The sequence below is a fragment of the Ambystoma mexicanum genome, chromosome 3p, assembly GCF_040938575.1.
Source record: "Ambystoma mexicanum isolate Mex_15411 chromosome 3p, UKY_AmexF1_1, whole genome shotgun sequence".
Classification (NCBI taxonomy): domain Eukaryota; kingdom Metazoa; phylum Chordata; class Amphibia; order Caudata; family Ambystomatidae; genus Ambystoma; species Ambystoma mexicanum.
In genome coordinates, this window is record NC_090925.1 from 802,789,673 (window position 1) to 802,814,214 (window position 24,542).

Sequence of the window (24,542 nt, forward strand, 5' to 3'; positions counted from 1 at the left end):
GTAGTTTTACATTTCCATTATAAATTCAAGACTACAAGCTCCAGAACCAAAAGAAAAAACAGAAGTAGATGTTCATCTCTTGAATGACATGTAGCATGTTGGCATGTGGGACTCAGTTACGAAGCTAAAACAGGCATTAAAAGCACAGACAAATCATATACAAACGAGGTATTAATTGGAGAAAAAACAGAATTCAGAAGGGACATAAAAGTATAACTTGACATCTATCCTCTATGATTTTCAAACCAGAATCTAGGCTCTACCTGTTAAGTGCCTGATCACTGTGGTGTCACTTACCGGTGGTCTGGTGGCTATCACACGTTGTCAGAGAAGTCTTCATGGGGGCACTAGCTTGTGGGGCTTCACGGGTGTCCTTGTGGTAGTGTGGGTAGGAGTTCCAGCCCACTTCTGTCCCAAGCAAATGGGTACTTGAGCCAGGTTGGGGACCAGCTCCCCTACACCACTGGCTCCCCTCCCAGCATTTACGTGATGAAAGGGCAGTGGAGTCCACTGGACTGGGAGGTAATAGAACTGCAGTATCCAGTACTCTTCAGGAGCCACCCCTAGAGTAAACCAGGTGGGATTAAGCCAAGAAGGCAACCACAAAGGAGCAAGCGAAAGGTGAACCAAGAAGGAGGGAACCAAGGAAGGTCAAGGTGAAAAACAAGAAAAGCAAGAAGGCCAAGAACGAGGAACCGGCTACCAGGACTACTGGGAGCGAGGAACCAGCAACCAGATTTACCTGGAGCGAAGAACCGCAACCAGAGCTACCAGGAGCGATGAACAGGCTACCAGGAGTGTTAAGATGTAAAGAATGGAGCTTTCCGCTGGCCTTTTATGCGAATTACAAGCAGTTTTGGCATTGGTCGTTGCCCTGGCAACCAAACGCCGCCATGACCAATCAAGGGAGGTTTTGTGTCAGGATTAGCCCAAGAAAACGAGCGTTGCAAGCTTCAGAGGTGCATCCCCTCTCAATACAAAAGCCTGGAACCACTACCTTTATGAATAAAACCTTTTCTGCTCACAATACCAGTCACTCGAGCGTGCCGCTGCATGGTTTTCCTTGGCTTCACTTTCGTTATTCAAGAACACACGCTGCAAGGTTGCCATGGCGACTATGGCATCCTCTCCATGCTCGTAACATAACGTTGCCTCAGAGAGGCGGAGCCAGGCAAGGTCCCGGCCTCCCATTATAATGCTTCCGAGTTGCCGTACTCGCCGCTTCTGATTTGGTTCTTGAAATTGTGGCTAGTGTTGTGTACCTGCTTGGTACTTCTGCTTTTGGTCCTTCTTGATCTTGCCCCATTCCTATTATTCCTTGTTTAAGTCTCCCCTGGTTATCGGCTATGGCCCGTGTTTTGCCTTGTCTTCGCTTCCTGATTATAACTCATATATGCCAGCATGCTGAATGACCACAGAATGTTTTTTAACCATTCTACTGTCTCCTAACTTGATCATTGTTCTACCCACTGGTTACAGACCCTGGAACGTTTCACCATTCTCCGCTCTGCCCTTTCAACGAGACATCGTAGGCACTTCTCCTCTGTGTTCTGATTCATACCTCAGAAATGTGCGATTTTTGTTGTTACTGGAATGCTGCATTTTCTTCAGCCAGCGGATTACAGCATTTTCCTCCTCACACTGCACCTTGGCATCAATTCTTTGGAAGAAACCCTATCACATTGCAGTTGCTGCATTTATATCTTGGTCCAAGCTGTTGGAGTGATTACCACACTGCCTCAGGGAGAACCTGCATGACTCAAAAACATAGTGCACAAGCTAGAGACTGGTACTACTAGCGCTAAGGTCGACAGGCGTCCTCGTTCCGGCAGGGCAGGCAATGGACTAGAGACTATTGCACTCGCCTAGGCGTCCTCGTGCCGTCCTGTGTTAGAGATAGGCTGGGTTGTGCAGAGTTCTGTCACAGGTCTCCCCCCTTCTCACCTGTCTGTATTGTTTGCTTGTGATCTTCGGAGATGTCTTCTTTCACACTGTTTGGGATTTATATAACCCCGTGCGAGGGTCCTCGGATTCCAGCGTGCGGTTCGTGACCCAGCTCCAGGATACGCTCAGATGTCCGGGGCGAAGACCAGGAAATAATGAGGGTCGCACTAGGAGATCCAAATGCGATGGAAATCCAGGTTAGGCAAAGGTAAGGATAAGGGGGAAGGAAGAAGGAAGAAGAATTCAGGGAACCAGGAATCAAAGGTAAGCGCTGAACGAGCTCCGGCACCACACGTCCGACTACTGCAAGCGGTAGCGTTGAGACGCACAGGGCCGCGGGTGTGTCTGCTTTGTAGAACGTAGAGCGTACAATGCAGAGACTGGCAAACAGCGTTCCGCGTTCAGCGGCCATGTTGGGGGTACTACTGAGTTCAGTGCCCTATGGGTCAGGGACCACGAAGTCCAGAAGGGATGCAAACGGCGGTTCATGGCAAGTTCACCGGTAGCACACTTTCATCCTGACAGTTTGGTAAGGCAACACTTGGTTCATGCCTTGACTCATGTTAATGCTATACACTCTATCATTGTTCTCTTGATTCTGTTATTTGGTGGTGTTGTTCCTTTGAGGGCTGCGTGTGATCATAGTTTTCTCCTTCTCCTGCAGTCAACAGTGTCTCATGTCCTCTGAGGTTTAGTGCAGTATTTTCCATCTTTCGACTAATTGAGTCCTTTGTAATTTACTTTCGAAGTACAAAGGGATACTTTGGTAGGAAGAACTATACGGCTACTCTTCGAGTTCTTCTACCGTGCTCCTGATCAAGTCCTGGTGTTATCTTACATATTGCCACGACGCAGCGTCATGACTTAGGTGCGTGGCCTCGCGGACCCGGAAGCGCCTGTGCTGACCATGGTGCCCCGTGCAGCCTGCCGATGACCAGTGGATAGGCACGGGAATGCCCGCATCCTCACAGGTACAGCCGCCAGGAGGACAAGGATAAACAGCGAGGGCAAGGACCCCCCCGGGACCTGCAGGTAAGTACAGGTGGGATGTAACACTCTGCCCACACCCCCTAGGGCTGGTACACGGCAGGCATCCGAGGGTATTGCTGATGGAACAGACTGACCAACTTAGGGGCATGGACTTGCAAAGCAGGTTCTGACATACGATTAGAGGGGGCATTCCCTTCCCAGTCAGTCAATCTGGTAGTACAAATGTCCTCTGCGGACACATGAATCACCGATGGATCGGACAACATATATTCAAGGTTACCATCGACATACACCGCCGCAGGATGAGCAGGTGTCCGGCCATATGGATCAGGCGTGAAGGGCTTCAACAAGGAGACGTGAAAAACAGGATGAATACGCTATGTGGCAGGGAACCGTAGCTTGTAAGCCACACAAGATATCCGGCAAAGCACAGCAAAGGGACCCAGATACTTGGGAGCCAGTTTGGTTGGCAGGTTACGTAAAGGTAGGTTTTTAGTTGACAGCCACACTAGATCACCAATATGATAGACTGGTTCAGGACAACGGGATTTGTTGGCTTGTAATTTCATCACAGACTTCCCCTCCTGCAGCAGCCTTTCTATGAAACGATGCACCTGTTGGACCCATTGTACCATTGCATCCGCAGAAGGGACAGGACTGCTGGGAGGTGTTTTGGATTGGTAAAACCTTGGCATGCTGGCCATAGGTAACAAAAAATTGTGATTAATGGATGGACGAATACCAGGAATGGTTGTAGGCTATCTCAGCCATATACAAATGAGAAGACCAGTTATCCTGTGTGGCGTTGGAAAAACAGCGCAGGTAATGTTCCAGGGTCTGATTGGTACGCTCGGTCTGGCCGTAGGTCTGGGGGTGGTATCCGGAACTGAGGCCACGTTTAATGTCTACATATCTGGTCCGTAAACCGGGCAATGAATTGCAAACCTCGATTGGATATGATTTTCATTGGCATACCATGCACGCGATAGACTTTGTGAAGAAATATCCTGGCCATCTGCACAGTGGTGTGAAGACCAGTCATGGGGACAAAATGAGCTAGCTTTGAAAAACAGTCCACCTCTACCAAGAGGCAGGAGTTGTTATCGGACCTAGATAGTTCCGCAATGAAATCCACTGCGATTGTGTGCCATGGTTATGGTGGAGTTTCCATGGGTTGCAATAATCCTATTGCTCTTTGTCTTGATGTCTTTGTTTGGGCGCAGATGGGACCGGACATAACATAGGAGACTACTTGTTTTCACAGTCCAGGCCACCAGAGGTAGCAAGCAATGACTTCTTGTGTGAGTTTAATGCCCTTATGTCCCGCTTGCGGAGAGTCGTGCAAACCGTATAAGATCTGCCCACGTAGTGTAAGGGTAGGTATGTACAACGGGTTGGAAAAGAACAATAATCCTGCCTTTATGCTGGCCTCTTGACGTACAAGCAATTGAGTCACTGCAACTTCAGAAGAAGTGGCTGCACGAACTTGATCAAGAAAGGTCTGCACCACTCCCACAAAATGTTCGTCACTCAGCAGGGTAGCCAGGAAGCACTCTTGCATAGAATTGGCTGGCAATAATCGAGACAAGGCATCAGCACGCATATTTGCTGTTCCAGGGATATGGGTGATGGGGAAATCCTACTGAGCAAAGAAGAAGGCACAGCGGTCGACTGCCATGGCAGGGATTGTAAATGTTGCAGGTTACGGTGATCCGTATGGACTACTACCTTATGTCTTGCTCCCTGGATGTGGTGTCTCCACTGTTTGAAAGCCTCCCTTGATGGCTAATAGTTCCCTCTCTATGACTACATAGTTCACTTTGCTAGATGTTCATTTGCGTGAGAAGAAAGTGACGGGATGTTCCACAGAAGTAAGGCGGTTGGATTGCAGCAGGACACCCCTGATGGCTTTGTCGGATGCATCTGCTTCGATAACAAAAGGAGCGGTATCATCCGTATGATGGAGAGGCACAGTCTTAAAAGCTCTTTTTATTCTTTGGAATGCGGTTTCCACCAAGCTGTCCCAGAAAAATGGTTGATTGACTGTCAACCAGCGGGTGATGTCAAGGTTAACTGGTCGAAATCAACAATAAACTCTTGGTAATTGGCGAAGCACAGAAATTGTTGAACAGCCTTTGGTTCATTGGGGCTTTGCCAGTTGTTGATGACTTGAATCTTGGCTTCATCCATTTGGATCCCTTGGGCACTGTTGGAATGTCCTGTGAAGTCTATTTTATCCTGATGGAAGGCGCACTTAGTAGGTTTGGCATAAAGATGGTTGGAAGCGAGGTGATGCAGAACTTGTTTCACATTCCGATAGTGTTCCTCGAGGCTGGTAGTAAAAAAACAAAAATACCATCAAGTAGACCCATTGATTAATCCGATGAGGTCTGCAAAAATCGCATCCATGAATCGCTGGACTATAGCTGGGGCATTGCACAACCCTATTAATTCAAAAGGAATCCCGGTAGTTAGTGGTCCACTGCAAGCGTGGAACCCAAAATACTACTCTGTCTATACGCGGGGAGGGATAACGTGAATATATTTAGGAGACAGAGCTCAAGGACAGGTTGTACACCACAATCAGGAAGTTAAAAAACTTTTAAATCTTTAATTTAGTACACATAAAAAGGTTCTAAATCACTCAACTAATAACAACAAACATAAATTCCTACATATAATATCTAGTTAAGAACAACAACTAAAAAGCAAGGATTTCGTCAATTCCCATCAAATGGTAAGGTGACACGTAAATATACACTACATTCAACAAACAAATGACAATGTACTTCGGTTTCTGGTTATTATTTGATAACATAGGTTATTCTAATCCTGTACAAATCCAGGACATTGTCTCGACATGTTTCTGTTCTTGGAAGGTTTACTCAGAGAACTTTCATCAGGAAAGTTTATCAAAATTACGAAAATCCAACTTAAAAACATGAACTGTTATGTGAGTAGAACAGTATGGTGTACATGTGCAACCTTTCGTGGTGCTCGTGGGGGCTCACAACATAAGTCAATCAAGTTGTAATCAGCTAGACAATTGCTGAAAAACTGACTGGAGATCAATGCGTGGTCTTATACGTATAGTCATGGCAGAAGGAGATAGGAGGGGCTCCTCAACTAGCTCCACTCGAGAGGGTTAACTGTGGCCACTCTTCGTAAGTCGATAGATCTGCGGAGTAAGGCCTTAGGCCAAGAGTCTCGCCTGTTCGGTAGGCAGAATCGGCTTGTGTGTCCCTCAGGCTGTAGAAACTTGCAAAATGCAAGGCATCGATCTTCGACCGAGCTTAGTGTCTACGTCTCTTGGGTGTTTTGTCGGTACGTAGATATTGGGCAAGCCTCTAGTGCAGTGTCCACGGTATGATGCAGAGTCTCTAGCTCACGCATTACACAACCCAAAAGGCATTACCTGTATTCGAAGTGGCCCTGGGGTGTCTTGAAGGCTGTCTTCTCCTCGTCACCCTTTTTGATGCGAACAAGGTGGTATGCCCCACGTAGATCTAGTTTGGTGAAGACACGTGCACGCACTAGAGACGCTAGGATGTCCTGTATAACGGTTCGGCTATCAGTCCTTACAGGTAATGTTGTTCAGGGCGCAGTAGTCCACACAAGGTCATGACGTACCCTCTTTCTTGGGTACAAAGAATAATGCAGCCCCTGCCGGGAAAATGGAAGGTACAATGTATCCTTTCTGTAGGCAATCTTTTAGGTGCCGCTGGAGCTCCTCTTGTTCTCGTGGTGACAATTAATAGATTTTCCCATGTGGTATTGCTTTGTCTGGCACAAGCGAAATGACAGTCAAAAGGATGGTACAGAGGGAGCGGTATAGCATCAGGCTCCGTAAAAAACCTCCAATAGTTTTGATATTCTCTCGGTATCCCCGGAGCAGGATCGGCGTTGGTAAGCATGGAAACAGCATTGGGTTCTCTTGTGTCGTCCTTACAACAGATCAAGGTGCAGATGTTGGAACGATATATCAGGGTCAGAGTAGCCCAATTGATAAACGGGTTATGATGTGTGAGCCATGGTAGCCCCAACACCACCGGAAAGGAGGGAGTCAGCAATAAATCAAAAGCAATGTTCAGAAGGGTGGGTATCAAATGATAGGTAACAGGACCGGATGATATCAAGGTCCCGTTGATTAAGGCCACCCTGGTCGGAACATTCTTCTGGATCAGAGGTATACCGTGTGCCACGGCAAATGCTTGGTCGATGTAGTTACCCAAGGCACCGGAATCCAACTAAGCCAAGGTGGAAATGTTCTGCCGTGTGGCAGGATTGAAAAGACGAATATCCAGAACCAAGAGGTGAGAAGCTGGCATGAAACAGTGACAGGGATTGTGAAGAACGGGTGAACAGGATGGGCTTGGTGTCTTCTTCCCCTCAGACAACAAGCCCATTAGTTTTCCGATGAAACTTCGTGGGTGAACTGGACAGGAACCTAGGAAGTGCCTTGAAACCCCGCAATAAAGATTGGTTCTTCTCTGTTTCTTTTCTTCCTCAGTGAGTGGACCACGTATCACCCCCAACTTCATCGGTTCTCCCGATTCTTCTGTTCCCTTGACCGGACATGTGGAAGCCGGTCTAAGGGGCGCAGTGTGCTGTACGGTCTGGTCTGCCCCCTTCTTTCGGCCAATCGGTTGTCGATACGGAGCACCAAATCAATTAAGGCGTTGAGATCCTGGGGTTCTCCATAGTGCACCAGTTCATCTTTTAAGTCCTCCCTTAATCCACATCTGAACAATGTCTGCTGGGTGATATCGGGCCACTGGGCATCAGTCGCTAATTGGCAGAATCTGCCCATGTACAAGATCAGATCCCAAGACCCTTGTCTTATATCAATACGGTCGATTTTGAGCTTGGGACGTCAAATTGGGTGATTAAAAGGCTCCTAGAAATGTTTTTTCGAATTCCTGAAAAGTGTCAAAAATGGGGCTGTTTGTGGATAAGTAAGGAGCTGCCTGGCCCCCAGCGTTCACCACGTGATTGCTCAGTATATAGCCAATGTTAGCTTTATCATGGGTAAAATGGACCGGGCGAAACAGAAAATTAATTTTGCAATGGTTTATGAATTCAGCTAATTTCCAGGAATCGCCATCGAATGTCATGGTCATTGACTGGGCTACGGCGTGTTCAGAAGCTAGGCCCCTCCTAGGGTCACATTCTCCTGTTTAAGGGACGTAACTTCTAGGCGTAGTGCCTGCAGTTCTTCATATAGTTCTTGCAATGCCTTCACGTCCTGTTTGGACTCTTGGCGTCTGAATCTGTTAAGTGCCTGACCGCTGGGGCGTGACTTACCGGTGGTCTGGTGGCTGTCACACTTTGTCTGATGAGTCTTCTTAGGGGCACCAGCTTGTGGGGCGTCCAGGGTGTCCTTATGGTAGTGTGTTTAGGAGTTCCAGCCCCCTTCCGTCCCAAGTGAATGGGTATTTGAGACAGGACGGGAACCAGCTGCCCTACTCCACAGGCTCCCCTCCCTGTATTTACATGATGTAAGGGCAGTGGAGTCCACTGAACTGGGAGGTGATAGAACTGCAGTAGCCAATATTCTTATAGGCCCATCCCCAGAGTAAGCCAGGTGGGATCAAGCCAAGGAGTTGACCACAAAAGGAGCAAGAAGGAGGGGAACCAAGGAAGGTCAAGGTGAAAAGCAAGAGGAGCAAGAAGGACTGGATTGAGGAACCAGCAACCAGGGCTACCAGGAGTGAGGAACATGCACCCAGAGTTCCCAGGAGCGAGGAACCGGCAACCAGGGCTACCTGGTGCGTTAAGGGGCAAATAATGGAGGTTCCGCTGGCCTTTTATACGGATTACGGAAAAGAATGCTCAGTGTTCTGGCCCAGTAAAGATGACAAACACTACAGCCTGTGTGGGAAATTGCCAGCTGTCCAATGTCAACACAGAAAGCTTACGAAGTCAGGATTGACCCAGTTATCCTGTGGAATTACCGCATTTACTCAACCCCCTGATCTATCCAGCATTCATGATCATTCCAATCCTGTTCCTTCCCACCCTACACTTTTACGTTTGTGATCCTCAATGTTACGACTAAAATCGGAACCCATTCCTTCTACTATATGAAGATATATAGAACTATTCATCCAAACTCTTTGCAGCTCCTGTGCTCTAGCACCTTGAGCGTCTTGTGTGCTAGATGGAATTACTAATAATAATCTCAGACCAAATAATCGGACAGACTTAAGGAATATGGCAAAGTACTCCTTTATTCTCATTTAATAAAACAGGGAGAACTGACAGCATCAGGCTGATGCATGCACACATAGTAGCTTGATTACAAAGAGGTCTTGTACCCCAATATGCGTCATTTATGATGTCATACTACATGGCAAATTATACAACCTATTGAGAGAATGGATTGGTTTAAGGGAACATATCTACATATAGAATAGATATGGGTTAGTACTTAATTGGCTGCCCCATATCTGTAGGACACACCTTTAACTACCTCTAAATATGTATAGTACTGCTTATAGTGGACAAAATGGCAGTAGACTGGTCTATGCAACATTGTATGTTAGGTTGCCCCTTAGACCCACTGATTGGTTGGCATGCTATCCCAATCTTGAATTTTCAGCTCTTTAGTAGCACGTACGTGAAACAAAACTTAGGTGTTTGAATCCCATCAGACTACTCCCCGTTTTCCCAATTAGTCCATCAATTATCATTGGTGAGCCATAAGCCCAAGCCTTCCGTCTGTAGTTGACCTTGCAGCTTGCTCACTGTACTGGAACATTCAAGGGAGTGCGAGCACACCACTATCATCTTCTGAGGCTCAAATTAATAGCCATTTTCTTTGACTTCTGAATCACATGTGAAGAAACCACAAATGTGTCCCTTTTAGCCTCTTATTGACTGTTATTTGATTCAATTATGCAGGGCGCTGTTGCTCCTCTTGGCTTCTAGAGACTTGTTTATTCTACCTTGCATAAACTTCATACACTTTTAATTGTCCCATACTTTGGCCATTGCAGATGTTTTGTTCTTCTATAATCTAAGAGGAATGTCTCCTTCATTCATAGCTTATCCTGGTTGACCCCCTTAGTGCCTTGCAAATATTCCTTAAAATAACATCCTTGGTCCTCGGCCAACATAGCCTTTCTGTTGTTCTGCACACTGAGCTTTCCCGTCTCTCCTGATTCTGCAGCCTTGGTCTGTCTCTGGGGTAGATCGGTTTTATACGACATGAGCCAGCGTCCATTTTCCTATCGTGGCCGTCCTTGCCACGTTATATATTCCTCTATATCAAGCCTCTATATGTTTCCTTTTTATCTTGTGTTACTGTGTATTTACAGTTATTGACCAGTAATAAGTTACTTCATCTTTTTTCTATTCACGATTACTTTAGCCTTAGGTACATGTTTGTCTTGTTGCTTCAGTTAACATTGTCACTACTGTATTTGCATATTGTTTCAACATAGGTTTAAATATCTTCTTCATGACACCACTTTGCCCTTGCAAGATTTCCCTTTAAGGTTCCATGATGTCCATAGGTGAGTGCTGACATTCTTCCATGCAGCATCCTTCCACACCTTCAGTGCAAGGGTACATTCTGTATGGCTATCTGAGTGTATAAAGTCTCTCATACAATCGATGCAGTATAGGAACGATACACAGGGTCCCATTTACTGCTCTTCTTCTACTGTTCCAATATGAGGGCGGTGAGGGGGCGGGAACTAGTGAAAATGCATCCACCTGCTCCTCCACTCCTTAGTAGTGATCATTTAATAGCTATAACGGGTATATTTCGACGGAAACAAAGTGTGACCTTCATTCCTTCTAAGGATTCTAACTATGTTAACACTCTGTGCCAGCAACTTGAGTGTTGACAAATGTCAATTGTTAGAAGCAGCTCCTTCGACCTTAGGCGGCATCACAGCCACATTAGCACAACCCCCCACCCCCGAACTTCTCATGTTCACAATGCCATCACTGACCACTGGAGTTTTAAGTGCACAGCATTATCGGTACATGGTTTGTGTTTGTGCCTGTAATTGTCCAAGAAGTTAGTCTGCTGGCGAGTATAAGGAGCACAGGGCGAAAGCGAAAGCAAACACATTGCCGCATATCGAGACATCAGCATTTGCCATGAATGAATTGCACAGGTGCGCACCATCATATGGCCGTCCATCTAGTCACGTAACGTCTTTCCGAAACCTTAAATGAAAGGATCCGAAGGTGCAACTTTGTATATGGAGGCCATCTTTAAAACAGGCACATTTCAGTTATCGTATGAGAAATTATGTGGCAGCATAATAAATTACTTCGGATTTATGCAGCCATATGGATTTAATGAGTTAACTGTTACGAATCACTACCAGAATAGGCCAGCACCTTCTAAATACATGTGAAACTTTCGAATTTTGATTAAATTGCAAGTTAAGGATCAAAATATCCATCATATTACAAACTAAGTCACTATTATGAGACTGTCATATTGTTACTACTAAAGGAATTTGCTATTATTAGTTATGTTATGTTATATTAATAGCATTTCTTAAGCACAAACGGTCATCCGAGGGAATATTGGTGGTAGAGAGAAGGCAACCATCCATATCAGGGGGGCAGAAAAAAGCTGGCTGTTTTTAAAAGAGAAGTCTCTTAATCGCTTTCCTAAAAGCTAGATGGTCAGATAGTTTCTTTATAGGAGGTAGCAGCTCATTCCATAAAATAGCAGCAGCCACGGACAAGGCCCGACCTCCAATCTGAGCTCGTTGATACGCCGGCACGATGAGTAGGTCAGCAGTTACAGAATGCAGCCAGCGGCTAGGAGAATAGAGCACAAACTTGGCTTGGAGAAACTCTGCTCCCAGGTTGTGTACAGCCCAGTGAACAATACACAGAGCCTTGAACCTGATGCGTTGATACACAGGAAGCCAATGGAGGGATCGTAAAACAGGAGAGATTTGGGCTCCATAGGGGTCCATTAGTAGCATCAGACAATATGCAACGAGTTACCATCCACCCTCCTCAACCATTTTTAGCAACGGTTGGGGAACCTTCCATTCCATGGAGAGAATGGAAGGAGTATTGGAAGAATTAATAACCCATCGACAATGGAACTTTCACAGCAATTAAAAAGAAAAAAATGCTTTTACACTCCTTTGGCCCAGAAGGGCACAGAGATTATACAGAATTGCCCCTCAAAGCAGTGAAGAAGAAGAAGGAGATGGAAATGGTGCCGATGAATATGAGCTGAGGGTAGAAGCCCTTCATAATTATTATCAACCCAAAACCAGTATCTGTTAATAGATATTATTTCTACACTAGGAAACAAGACGAGAGTGAAAGTGTAGATGAGTAAGTCAATGCGCTAAAGAATTTAGCTACAAGCTGAAATTTTGGTAGAGGCGTCTCACAAGATGAATTGACCAAACGATCATCCATACCAACAGTACTGTGGTCCAAGGGAGGTTGTGGATGTCTGGTGATCGGTCTCTAGAAGAGGCAATGGTTATTGCCAAGAAAGTAGAACATACTGTGACATGAAGCAAGGCCATCGAAGATCGAGAATATGACTTGGGAACCAAGATGACTAAGGTGAATGCAGTAAAAGAGAACGAAGCGCCCAAGGAGATCAATTCAGTGAGGAACAAAGAGTTGAAAAAGAGAGAGTTCACCAAATATCCTACAGAAAGGAATGGGGAAGAAAACATGAAAAGAACACATACCAGAAGATGTTTAGATGTGGTAAAAAGGGACACCATGCTAATTCGCAATATTGCCCTCTGTAAACAAAAAATGGTCAAATTGTGGAATGAAAGGTAATTGTAGCATAATGTGCAAGAATAAGAAGAGAAATCAAAGGATATAGTGTGTACAAGAAGAAGAAGATGATGAAGAAGAAGAAAGACAAGGAGTAGATGTGGTCATGATGGTTATGAGCAGTAGCAAAAAGACCACTCCAAAAACCAAATTCAAAATTGATGGCATAATTTCAGAACTTACAGTGGATTCAGGTTCTCCTTACACCATCATAACAAAAGGGAGATGGCAGGAACTATGTTCAAAGGGTTTCAACTGCGTCTTTAAAAAGTCAGACATCAGGAATCCTGGTGCTTTTAAGGGTTCAATGATTCAGATATTGGGATACAGAATTATTTTAATTGAATTTAATAGCAGGTTGCCAGAAGTTAAAGTATATGTGGTCTCAAAAGGAGTGAATGTGTTGGGATGGGAAGATCAAGCCTAAATACAGATTACAATGGAGGCTGTAGGGCAGGAACCCATTTCCATAGTGATGGCCAATAATGGAGGTGTTCAGCATAAATATGTTAGAGGTAAAGAGAAATAATTATTTCCAAAAGTATTTAGGGAGAAAATTGGAAGGTTTCAAGTGTACAAACATAAAGTATTAGTGAAACCTGATGTGCAGACCATGGTGCATGCTGTGAGATGCATTCCCATAGCTTTGAGAGGGAATGTTAAAGTAGAACTAGACAGGTTGAAGGATGAAGGAGTGATTGAAAAGGTTGATGCATCCGAGTAGGTATTTTCTATCATGGTTGCCAGGAAACCTAATGGCAAGGTGAGGATATGTATGGACCTTAAAGAATTGAACAAAGCCATAATTGTAGAAAAGTATCGCTTGCCAGTTAGCTCAGAAATGTTGAATTTAACAGCTGGAGCTGACACATTCTCCACTATTGACTTATTAGCCGCTTATCACCAAATACAGTTACATCATGATTCAAAGAAATGTACTACCTTTATCACTCTGTTTGGCATGTATAGGTTTCCTAGAATGCCATTTGGTCTGGCTTCGGCTGGTGCAGTATTATTTCAAAGAGTAATGTCACACTTATTAGAAGGGTTAACTGGTGTATGTTTTCCAAGACGACCTCTTAGTGTGTGGATTAGGTACGGAAGAACCTGATCAAAGGTTGTGTATTGATGAGACAAGAGGAAAAGTGATTAACGGCAGAATACACTAAGTGTAAGTTTGGGACTGGTGAAGTAGACTACCATGGACACACTGTATCTAAGGGTGTTTATAAACCTAAATCTAAAGCTATAGAAACCATTGAAAAGGCTGCTTATCAAGGATGATTTACATTCTTTCTTAGGGTTAATGGAATACTATAATACATTTGTGGAACATTTTCCAGAAATAACCCAATCATTGAGAGAGATGATTAAGAAAAATGCAAAATGTATTTGGAATAGAGAATGTGAAAAATGTGTGGGCACTATAAAAAAAATGTATCCTTGTTGCACCACTATTAAGTGGTTTTGTACCGGGAAAGAAATCTATGATCACAGTGGATGCCAGTGGCAAGGGATTAGGTGTCAAGGATGGCACTCTGTTAAGAGTGGCACAGGTCACCCAGGTAGGGTTTGGGTGGTTGTGCTGAAATAAAGGTGGACAGATAAGTACACACACAGCAGAAAGTAAAAGAGAACAACGAGTAGGCAAGTGTAGCAGGGGATTCCCTCTTGGGGTGTATGCAGAAATGGGGAAAGAGTGTTCCACAGACCTTAGGAAAAACTCCAGCCTTCTGCACAGTTTGCTATAACAGAGGCCCACACTGTTTGCTCATGGCTGGGAACAACAGCTGTGGGTGTCTGTAACACAGAAACGAGACAAGGGAAGGGGCAGAGGTTGCCTGCCGGAAACCAACAGACAAGCTCTGTACAAAGGGGTCTACAAACGATACAAGAGAAGACAATAACAGGCAAATCCAGGAAAAAAGGAAGTCGATGAGCAAACTAGCAGAAGGAAATGAAGGGAAAGCAGTATAACTGAATAGGACAGGGATAAAGAACAGAGGGTTGAAAACAAGGAAGAAAGCAAGGGAGCAGCAGTCAGGAAACAGGGGGACTGCAATAACTGAAAGTAATAAATGTAGGTCAACTATTGTGGATTGCAGAGGACAGTAGGGTACAAGGTAGAGAGCTCAGAGGAGCAGGATAGCAAAGAGCAAGCCCAAAGGAGCAGGGCTGTAAAGAAGGGAGCCCAGAGAGAAAGGGCTTATGGCAGCGGAGTGAAGCAGGCTGCGTGGCAAGGAGCAAGCCCAGAGGAGCAGGGCCGCTGACTGTAGAAGACTGCAGAGGACTGTAGAGGGCTGCTAGGCTGGAAGCCCAGCGGACAAAGGCTGTAGGTAGAAAGCAGCGGAACGTGATCGGCTGCAAGGCAGGAAGCCCCGAGGACAAGGGCTGTTGACAGCAGAGTGAAGCAGGCTGCGCGGCAAGGAGCCAGAAGGGCCGGGCAGCAAGGAGTGAGCCCAGAGCAGCAGGGCCGATGACTGTAGAAGGCTGCAGAGGACTGAAGTAGGCTGCAAGGCTGGAAGCCCAGCGGACGAAGGCTGTAGGTAGAAGGCAGCAGAGCGTGATCGGCTGCAAGGCAGGAGCCTGGAAGACAAGGGCGGAAGGTAGCAGCGGAGCGTGATTGGCTGCAAGGCATGAGCCTGGAAGACAAGGGTGAAAGGTAGCAGCAGAGCATGATCGGCTGCAAGACAGGAGCCCTGAAGGGCAAAGGTGGAGGGTAGAAAGCAGCAGAGCGTGATCGGCTGCAATGCAGAGAGCCCAGCAGGGCACTGGATCAAAAGCAGGAGTAAGGAGGAACAGCAAACAAAGATTCGTAGCTCGAACCAAAAAGGCGCTGGAAGGACTCTTAATGCAAGAGACTGAGCCCCTGCAGGCAGCAGCTTTTATACCGCCCTGCCCAGCACAGAGGCAGGCTAATTGGCCGCACCTGGATCAGCACACCTGAATACAATCTGCCTCCTCCCTTTCTGTTCCTGAGCTGGTGAAAGCAGCGCTGATCCCTAGGGCTTCTGGGGATTGTAGTTCCGATGATGACGAATAGGAATGACCAGGAATAGATAGTTATAGCCAAGTGCATTGTGGTAAGTGTAGTTAGTTGGGTAAAATAAAAAAAGCACCAAAATCTCGCAAATGGGAAATAAGTTCCAAAAAGTGAATAGGGATTGTTCCAGGAGTTTTCTGTAGATAAATGAATAACAATTAGTCCATAATGATCGCCAATGTATGCGCCCATGGTGCAGGCATGACATTAGGTGCTGTTTTAACTCAAAATGATAGAGAGAGAGAACACATTATAAGGTTTGCTTCTAGAGCTATAAATGACACAGAAGCACAATATTCCATGATTGAATCTGACTTACTAGCATGTTGTTGGGGAGTAGAACATTTTAGGCAATATGTGTGGGGAGAGAAATTCACAATCAAAACTGATCACAAACCCTTTGTGGAAGTATTAACTCTGAAAGGTATGTCCAAAGCTACACCAAGGATTGCCAGGTTAAGTCTCAAATTACTGAAGTATAATTGTGAGATTGAATACTTTCCAGGAAAAATAAATAGTATTGCAGATTTTCTGTCGAAAATGCCTTGTGAGGAAAGTATACAAAGAGAAAATACTCAAGGGGACTTGGAAGATATATTAGAGGAGCAGGTTTGTGGTGTGCCTGAGGAGGAAGATGTGCAAATATGTGATGTACTCAAAGCTATGAGTAAGGAAATGTGGAGAGAGTAATGTACAGAAGACACGATTTTGAATCAAGTGACAAAATGGATAATGGATGGTTGGACAAACAAAACTGAGGATGAGTTCAGAGGTTATTATGTTTTTAGAGATGAGTTAACTTTTGAAGGTGATTGGGTCATGAGGGGTAGTAAGGTGATGCCCCCTGTAGGGTTGAAAGAAGAGATTAGAAAGTTATCTCATGAAGGTCATCCTGGATTATCAATAACTAAGAGGAAGATAAGAGGGAGTTTTTGGTGGCCAGCTATGGTCACACAGGTAGAGAGATGATTGCGCTTGTGTGCAGCTTGTAACAATTGTGATAAAAATATGGCTACTAAGAGGTCACCTTTAACTCCAATTCCGGTTCCAGATGGGCCACCGTTGGAGTTATCAGTTGATGTGTTGGGTCCTTATGAAGTACTGGGACATGGAGATAGATTTCTGTTAGTATAAGTGGACAGATATACTAAATGGCCGAAGTTGCCGCTATGGATTGTGTTACTGCGAAGAGGGTTATTGAGTTTTTAGAGAAAATATTTAGAACAGGAGTACCAAGTGTGATTATGAGTGACAATGGATCACAATTTCACAGTAAGGAAATCAATGAGTTTGTGGATAAGATGGGTTTTCAATGGAAATATCCATTGCTGTATCACCCAGAAAGTAATGTATGGTGGAAAGGCTAAATAGAATGATTGGTGATTGTGCACAAATGGCACTTGCTAATGGATTGGACTGGAGAGAAAATATTGGTGATTTATTGTGGAGTATGAGGATAACACTGCATAGTAACACCAGAGTTTCTCCGTTTAGGTTGATGAGAGGTAGGGAACCTAACAGTAAATTGTGCCCATTTTGGTTGAATGATGTGATGGAAGTAGCGGTTGTAGACAAGGATTTTGTGGTCAACAAGATTTAGCTAAGTCAGCAGAAATACAAAGAATATCATGATCGGATGTTTAAAGGTAGCATAGCCTGGAAAAGGGAGAGTTTTTGTGTGGGTGATGTGGTGAGAGTGAAAAAGGGTAGAATGAGTAAAAAAGGAATGTCCAAATATTCTAAACCTGTAAGGGTTATTGAGTATCTTAAGGGTGCAGTCAGTGTGGAAGGTGGTACTGTTTGGAATTACAATAGACTATTCAAATTGTTGAGAGAAAGGGTAAATGAAGATGATAATGTTGTGATGAGAGAGCGGGATCATTTGGATTAACCTTTAAAGGTACAAAGTAACAGTGCCAATATAGATGTGAGTGTCAATGGAAAAGGAAACAGTGCTGAGAACAATGAAAATCTCAGTGGTAATCAATCAGAATACTAAGTTGGATGATTCTTCCACTCATGCTAAAATTAAAAGAAGTTCAAGGGTGTGTAGGTTGCCTGGCAAATGTAAGGAATTCAAGATGTATAGATAAGTATGTTGAATATCTTATGTAAGTTGTACATATATTTCTTTTATTACAGGAACATGGTAGTTAATAAAAATTGCAATTGCTGGTGAATTCTATTTTCTGAAGATGTTTTACACTATATTTCAGAGATTATTTACAAATCATCTACAGATAGTACTGCTATAATATGTTATATATGTGGACTATGTTTGATATACATATTGTTGTTATTGTTATAATTGAGATGTGGGTATTGTTTTTTGGTTCAGATCAGAGGGAGGGGGATGTGTAGTATTCATAGCTTCATAATAGGGGACTTGCAAGGTATGTAGGATGGAATGGTGATGGATTAGAATGTGGAAGTGCAGTGCCAGAGGGTTCTGAGAAAGGCGGTTAGATATGAGGGAGAGAGAGACAATTCAGGTAGTTTACAGACTGTAGAATGGAACTGGCTTAAAAAAAGTCGACCTATTTGCATATCAACAACTAAGGCACTGGGCGGGAACACCCGCAATGATGGAAGGGGCTACAAGGGAACATACAGAGTGGGAAAAGTTGTGTCATCCGCAGAGAAGAACAGGGAACTGATCTCACTCAGCAATATATAAGATCTTGCTAAGTTGGGAGAATGAAGATGAAGAGGCACTGAGGGACAAATGGGTAAAGGTAAAGGGGAAGGCACTTCCTGACAAGGAATGGGACTCAGCACTAAAGAGTTGGTACACCACATACACTTTGGTGCAACATCCGGAATTACAATACGAACTACTACATCAGTGGCACTATACCCCAGATAGACTTCATAAAATGTTTCCCACAATGTTAGCAGAGTGCTGGAGGGGATGTGGGGAAACGGGAACGATGGAACACATCTGGCAGGAGGTGAAATCCAAAGAATTTGAAATAATCGGAGGGGACAAGGAGTTTGAGGGAATAGAGGTACTCCTAGGCGCTATACCTGATGGACACCAAAGTATTGCTGTGGGGGCTGGAAGGTTGTAGGCAAACCTGATGATGGCCGCAAAGAGATGTATAGTTAAACAGTGGAAACAAAGGGAGCCACCATCCATTATACAATGGTATTATGCAATATGGGACACACTAGATGTGGAAAAGATGACAGCGACAATACGTCTGTCTTTGAGGGAATTCAATAAAGTTTGGTCACCCTTCATACATTACGCAATTAAGGATACCACACACCTATACATCCCGAAGAGACAGAAGGCACTGGGAATTTTAGAGGAAGAAGAGAGCTGAGCTACAACTAACAAGACTTGAAGCGCAGTCTGTAGGAACTGGTAGGGGGAGGGGGAAAGAGGTTTGGGGAAAGGGGAAAGGTTATTGTTGTTGTAGTATAAGATGTTGACTGAAAATGCTCTTTCCAAGTAATAACATGGAGATACACAGCTAATCATATATGTAAACTGTGCTGAGCAATAAAGTTTTGGTTAAAAAAACAGTGCGACTTTGCAAGCTAATCCCCATTTGACAAGCCCGTACCATGTGACAGGAATATAGCTCAGGGCCATCACCCACATTCTGGAAAAAAGCTGGCTCAGAGCAGCACAGGTTTGATTTCCAGTCCCAGCTTAGAGGCTGGAGTCTGGCATGAAGTGCATTATAAACAAGCATTGGCAGACGCAACTGGAGAGAACTTACCCAGTGTGGTGGTGTCGGCTTGAGCAGCCTGTGAAGAGCCGGGCTTTATCATCTGTGTTCTCAGTGTGGTCGCAGCTTCACCAACCGCAGGCATGGTCCACCGAGGAGGGGTCAGTGGCTGCGGTACAGCTGAGAGACAGGCAACTGCTCTCGCCTGCAGACCTCAATACACCATTGCAGCGAGCAGCCCCTTTCTTTATCCCCACCACCCCCTCCATGTGGCTGTTCCTTTCTGGCACAGTGTTTACCTTACAAAAGTGTACTTTAGCCTCTATAAACAGACATTTGGGGAAAGTGCTAAGCACACATGTCACGGAATTCCCCCTTTCTCACCTGGGAGCGATCCTTGCAGGATTTCTTGGGCGGTGTCTTCTTTCGCACGGACCTGGTCTTGCATAAGCCCGCGCGAACCTCTTCTGACTCCAGCGTGCGTTCAGAGTTCCGGGATTCAGATACTCTGGGATCCAGGAACGATGAAGATGCACACACGGTGCACGAGCCCAGGAAACAAGGAAGAAAGGAAGAAGGAAGAGGGTTATGGGAATGGAATTAGGAGGTCGAGGAACAAGGATAACAGAGTAGCGAACTACGGAGCACACGTCTAGTCGCTGCTTGCAATAGCATTGAGACGCGCGGGGCCGCGGGGGCGTGGCCTATTTGTAAAATACACTACATCTGATGTAAGACAGAGGAAGGCATTCTACGTTAGACAGCCATGTTGGAAGTATCAAGGAGTGCAAGCCCTGTTGTGATAAGGACCATGAAGTCCAAAAGGGGTGCATTCTGTGGGCCATGACAGCATGCCTCTTCCCGAGACCCGTTCCACCGGGTTTGCCCGGGTGTATGAGATGGTATCTTCTGAGAAATCAAGGGGTGTTCAGATTAGAAGTTGGTTCCCAGGTTCTTTCACTTGGAGGATATCCTTTCCATTCTACCAGGTATTGAAGCTGACCCCGTTTATACCTGGAATCGCATATTCGGGACACTTCATATTCCACTTGGTCGTCCACCACCACAGGAGGGGGTCTGCAAGATTTCCGGGAGGATCGGATGTAGGGTTTTAATAAAGAGGTGTGAAAAACTGGGTGAATTTTCTTCCAGGAGTCGGGTAGCTTGAGCCGGTATTAGACTGGATTTATGATTTCCTTGATGGAAAATGGACCATAGTACCGGGGGGCCAATTAGTTTGGTCGTAAATGTCAGGGTAGTAGCTTCGAGGACAACCAGACTTGATCACCAACTGCATAAGAAGGCCCTGGTCTTCTTTTAGAATCTGCATATGGCTTAGTATGTATTCTGGCCTTTCTAAGTGTTCTTTGGCTTCCTTGTGTACATTGGTGAGTGTTTCCATGCAGGAGTCGACAGTAGGGAACTGGTGTCGGATGTAGAAGAACAGAGGGTAACACTGATGGATGGAATCCTTGACTGCAATAAAAGGGGCTGGTCTTAATCGCTGAGTGATCGGAATTGTTGTATGTGAACTCAGCCACAGGTATTAGGAGCGACCAGTCATCCTGAACCTTGGTGGCGAAACAACAAAGGTATTGTTCCAGGGTCTGGTTTACACGTTCCATAGCTCCGTTGGTTTGTGGATGATAACCTGATGAGAGAGCACGTTGGATTCCTAGAATGCGACAGAGATGTTTCCAGAATTGTGAGACGTATTGAGGTCCTCGGTCTGATATGATCTTGGAAGGGAGTCCATGAAGGCGGAAAATGTGTTCCAGGAAGATTCCAGTGAGTTCTGATGAGGATGGTAGTTTATAAAGGGGTATAAAATGAGCCCTATGAGTGAACAAGTCAATGGTAACCATGATAGTCGTGTATCCCCTGGAAGGTGGCAATTCCACAATGAAGTCTGTAGCGATGAATTCCCATGGTCTTTTTGGTAGTGTAGGTTGCAGTAGGAGACCTGCCGGTCTCTTGTTATCATGTTGGTTCTGACTACTAATAGAACAGGCTTGGATGTACAGTTGTACGTCAGCCTTCATTCTAGGCCACCAAAATTGTCTTTGTATAAGACGGAGAGTTTTGGTGATGCCACGATGTCTGGAGTGAAGGGTATCGTGGCAGAGGTTTATTATCCTTCGTTGTAATTTCTGTGTGGGGATGACTTGAGCATTATCCATGAACAAATATCCATCCCTGGTTCTCAGATTCCATTGATTCTTCCTTGAAATATTCTTCCAGAGCTCAGAGGATTGGGTTTGCATCCGGATTTCTTCCAGGAGACTGACTGCTTGAGCTACAAAAATCCTATGGGGAAACATCTTGGGATAGGTCCGATCTTCAATAGTTTCGTAGTCAGGACATCGAGATAAGGCGTCAGCAATTATGTTTTGTGATCCAAGGACATGACTGATGTGGAACTGGTACTGGGCAAAGAAGAAGGCCCAACGGGCCTGACGACTGTTCCTACACTCCAAGGATTGTAGAACTTGAAGATTCCGATGGTCCGTGCGAACCTGGACTGGATGTCTCGCTCCCAGGAGTAGGTGTCGCCATTCGGTGAAGGCTTGGCGGATGGCTAACAGTTCCTTTTCTAGGACGGGATAATGTGTCTCACTGGGAGTCAGGGTTCGTGAAAGGTAAGCAATGGGTTGTTCCATCTTGTCCTTGAATTCTTGCTTCAAAACTGCTTCTATGGCATAGTTAGAGGCATCTGTCTCCACTAGGAATGGCCGAGTAATGTCGGGTTGGACTAGGATGGGGGCTTAAGTAAACTCTGTCTTTAAACGTTGGAATGCCTTGTCTTGAGGTGTAGACCAGAGAAAGGGAGTGTCTTTCTTCAAGAGTGCAATGATCGGCTGAACAATCTCAGAAAAGATGGGTATGAACTTCTGGTAGAAATTGGCAAGCCCCAGGAAGGATTGAACTTGTTTCACAGAAACACGTTCCACTTGTTTCATGGCCACCAAGATAGTATGGCCTTTACCTTCGAATGATCCATACCAATTCCTTCTGGACTAAGGGCAAATCCTAGGTAATGAACAGAGGTGACGTGAAACAGGCATTTCTCGGGTTTGGCTAGGAGTCTATGTTCACGTAGTCGTTGTAATACTACTTTTACATGTTCTTCATGCTGTAGAGGGTCCTTGGAGTAGATCAGGATATCGTCCAGGTAGGCGATGACGAAGAGGAACAGCATATCAGAGAACACCCTATCCATGAAAAGTTGAAAAATGGCAGGGGCATTAGCAAGTCCAAAGGGCATGACCAGATATTCGAAGTGTCCAAAGGGTGTTCTAAAAGCTGTTTTGCATTCGTCTCCTTCCCTGATACGAATCAGATGATAGGCACCCCTGAGATCCAGTTTCGTGAAGATTACAGCTCCTCTCACCGCTTCCAGGATATCCGAGATCAAGGGTAAGGGGTAGCGTAGCGGTCCTTGAGGGTGCATTGATTTAATCCACGATAATCGAGGCAAGGTCTAAGTTCCTTGGTGTCCTTTTTGGGAACAAAGAACAACAAGGCTCCAGCTGGGGATTTCGATGATCTTATGGTGCCATTTTCAAGGTTGGTATCCAAGTATTCTCGTAGGGCTCGGATAGGATGAACATTCTCCCGAAGGGAATCACTGCTGAAGGTTCTGTGTATATGGCGCAGTCTTCAGGTCTGTGAGGGGGTAGAGCCTGGACTATGGCAGTTGAAAAGACATCAGCATAACTCTGATAGGCCTTTGGAACCTGTAAGATATTGGAAACCATGAGTGGTACTTGCTGATCTATTGATGGTTCTTTGGAAGGTGGCAAGGAGGAGGATTCCAGGAATAGACAGTAAGACATACAAAACTCAGATCCAAGAAATAAGGATTCTGCTGCCCAGTTGATATAAGGATTATGTTTCTGTAAAAGCATACCCAGGACCATGGGGTAATGAGCAGACTTAATGATGTCAAATCTGATCAGCTCTTGGTGATGGTTTATTGAAAGCTGGATCTCTTTAGTCTGCAAGCTTATGGGTCCTGAAGTGAGGGGTCTTCCATCGATCACTTCCACCGGTTGCATGGTACTTCGAGTCTCGTATGGAATGTGGTGACTAAAAACCCAATCTTGATCAATGAATACTCCGATAGCTCCGCAGTCAACCAAGGTCAAAATGGAGTAGGTCTGATTCTTGGTTGGCGATATGAGGGTCCGTATAATCAAAAGGCTGTTTTGTCCAGGAGAGTTCAAGGATGGAATAGACGTGGAGCAAACATCTCTCTCCTGAAGCCTTGCTCCATCTAGGATTGGGAGCTGGCGTTTCCCGAATCCCGAGGAGGGGCTAAAGGACATTCTCTAACCAGGTGTTTATCCGAGGCACAGTACATGCATAACCCCGTATGAGTCCTTCTCATCCTCTCTTGCCGGGGGTATGGGTCCACGGAAGGCTCCTATCTGCATAGGTTCTGGTTCAGTAGCTGACTCTGGATTACTGTCAGTTTTGGAGGTAGTCTCGAAGCATACCTTCGGGGGGGTTACTTTGGATTTCTTCTTCTCTGCCTTTCTTTCCTGGATACGAAAATCTATTTGCATGGCAAGATCCATAAGAGCCTGGAATGAGCTTGGGCGAGCCACTCTGCCCAGCTCATCTTTGATCTCCTCATTCAGTCCCCTTCTGAACAGAGTAAAACTTGCTTCAGGAGACCAGTCAGCTTCCTTGGCCAATTGCTTGAATCGGGTTACATACGTAAGCACATCGTGGGATCCCTTTTGAAAGTCTAGGAGGCGCTCCTGGGCACTATAGACCTGCTCTGGATGGTCAAACATGGTTTTAAGGGCTTGTATGAAACCGTTGTAATCATCCAGGAGGGCATCACCGGAATTGACTAAGGGCGTAGCCCAGGTTAGAGCATTTCCGGAAAGGTGTGAAGTTATGAAGCCCACCTTAGCCCTGGGAGTTGAAAAGTAGTAGGGCTTAAAAGTAAAGTGAACCAAACAAGAATCAAGGAATCCACAAAGGGTTTTTGCCAAGCCATCGTATTTGTCAACAATGCCGCCCAGCAATACACTTTCCTTTGTGGCAGAATCACGGGATAGAACTAATTGTTTGAGAGCAGCGTT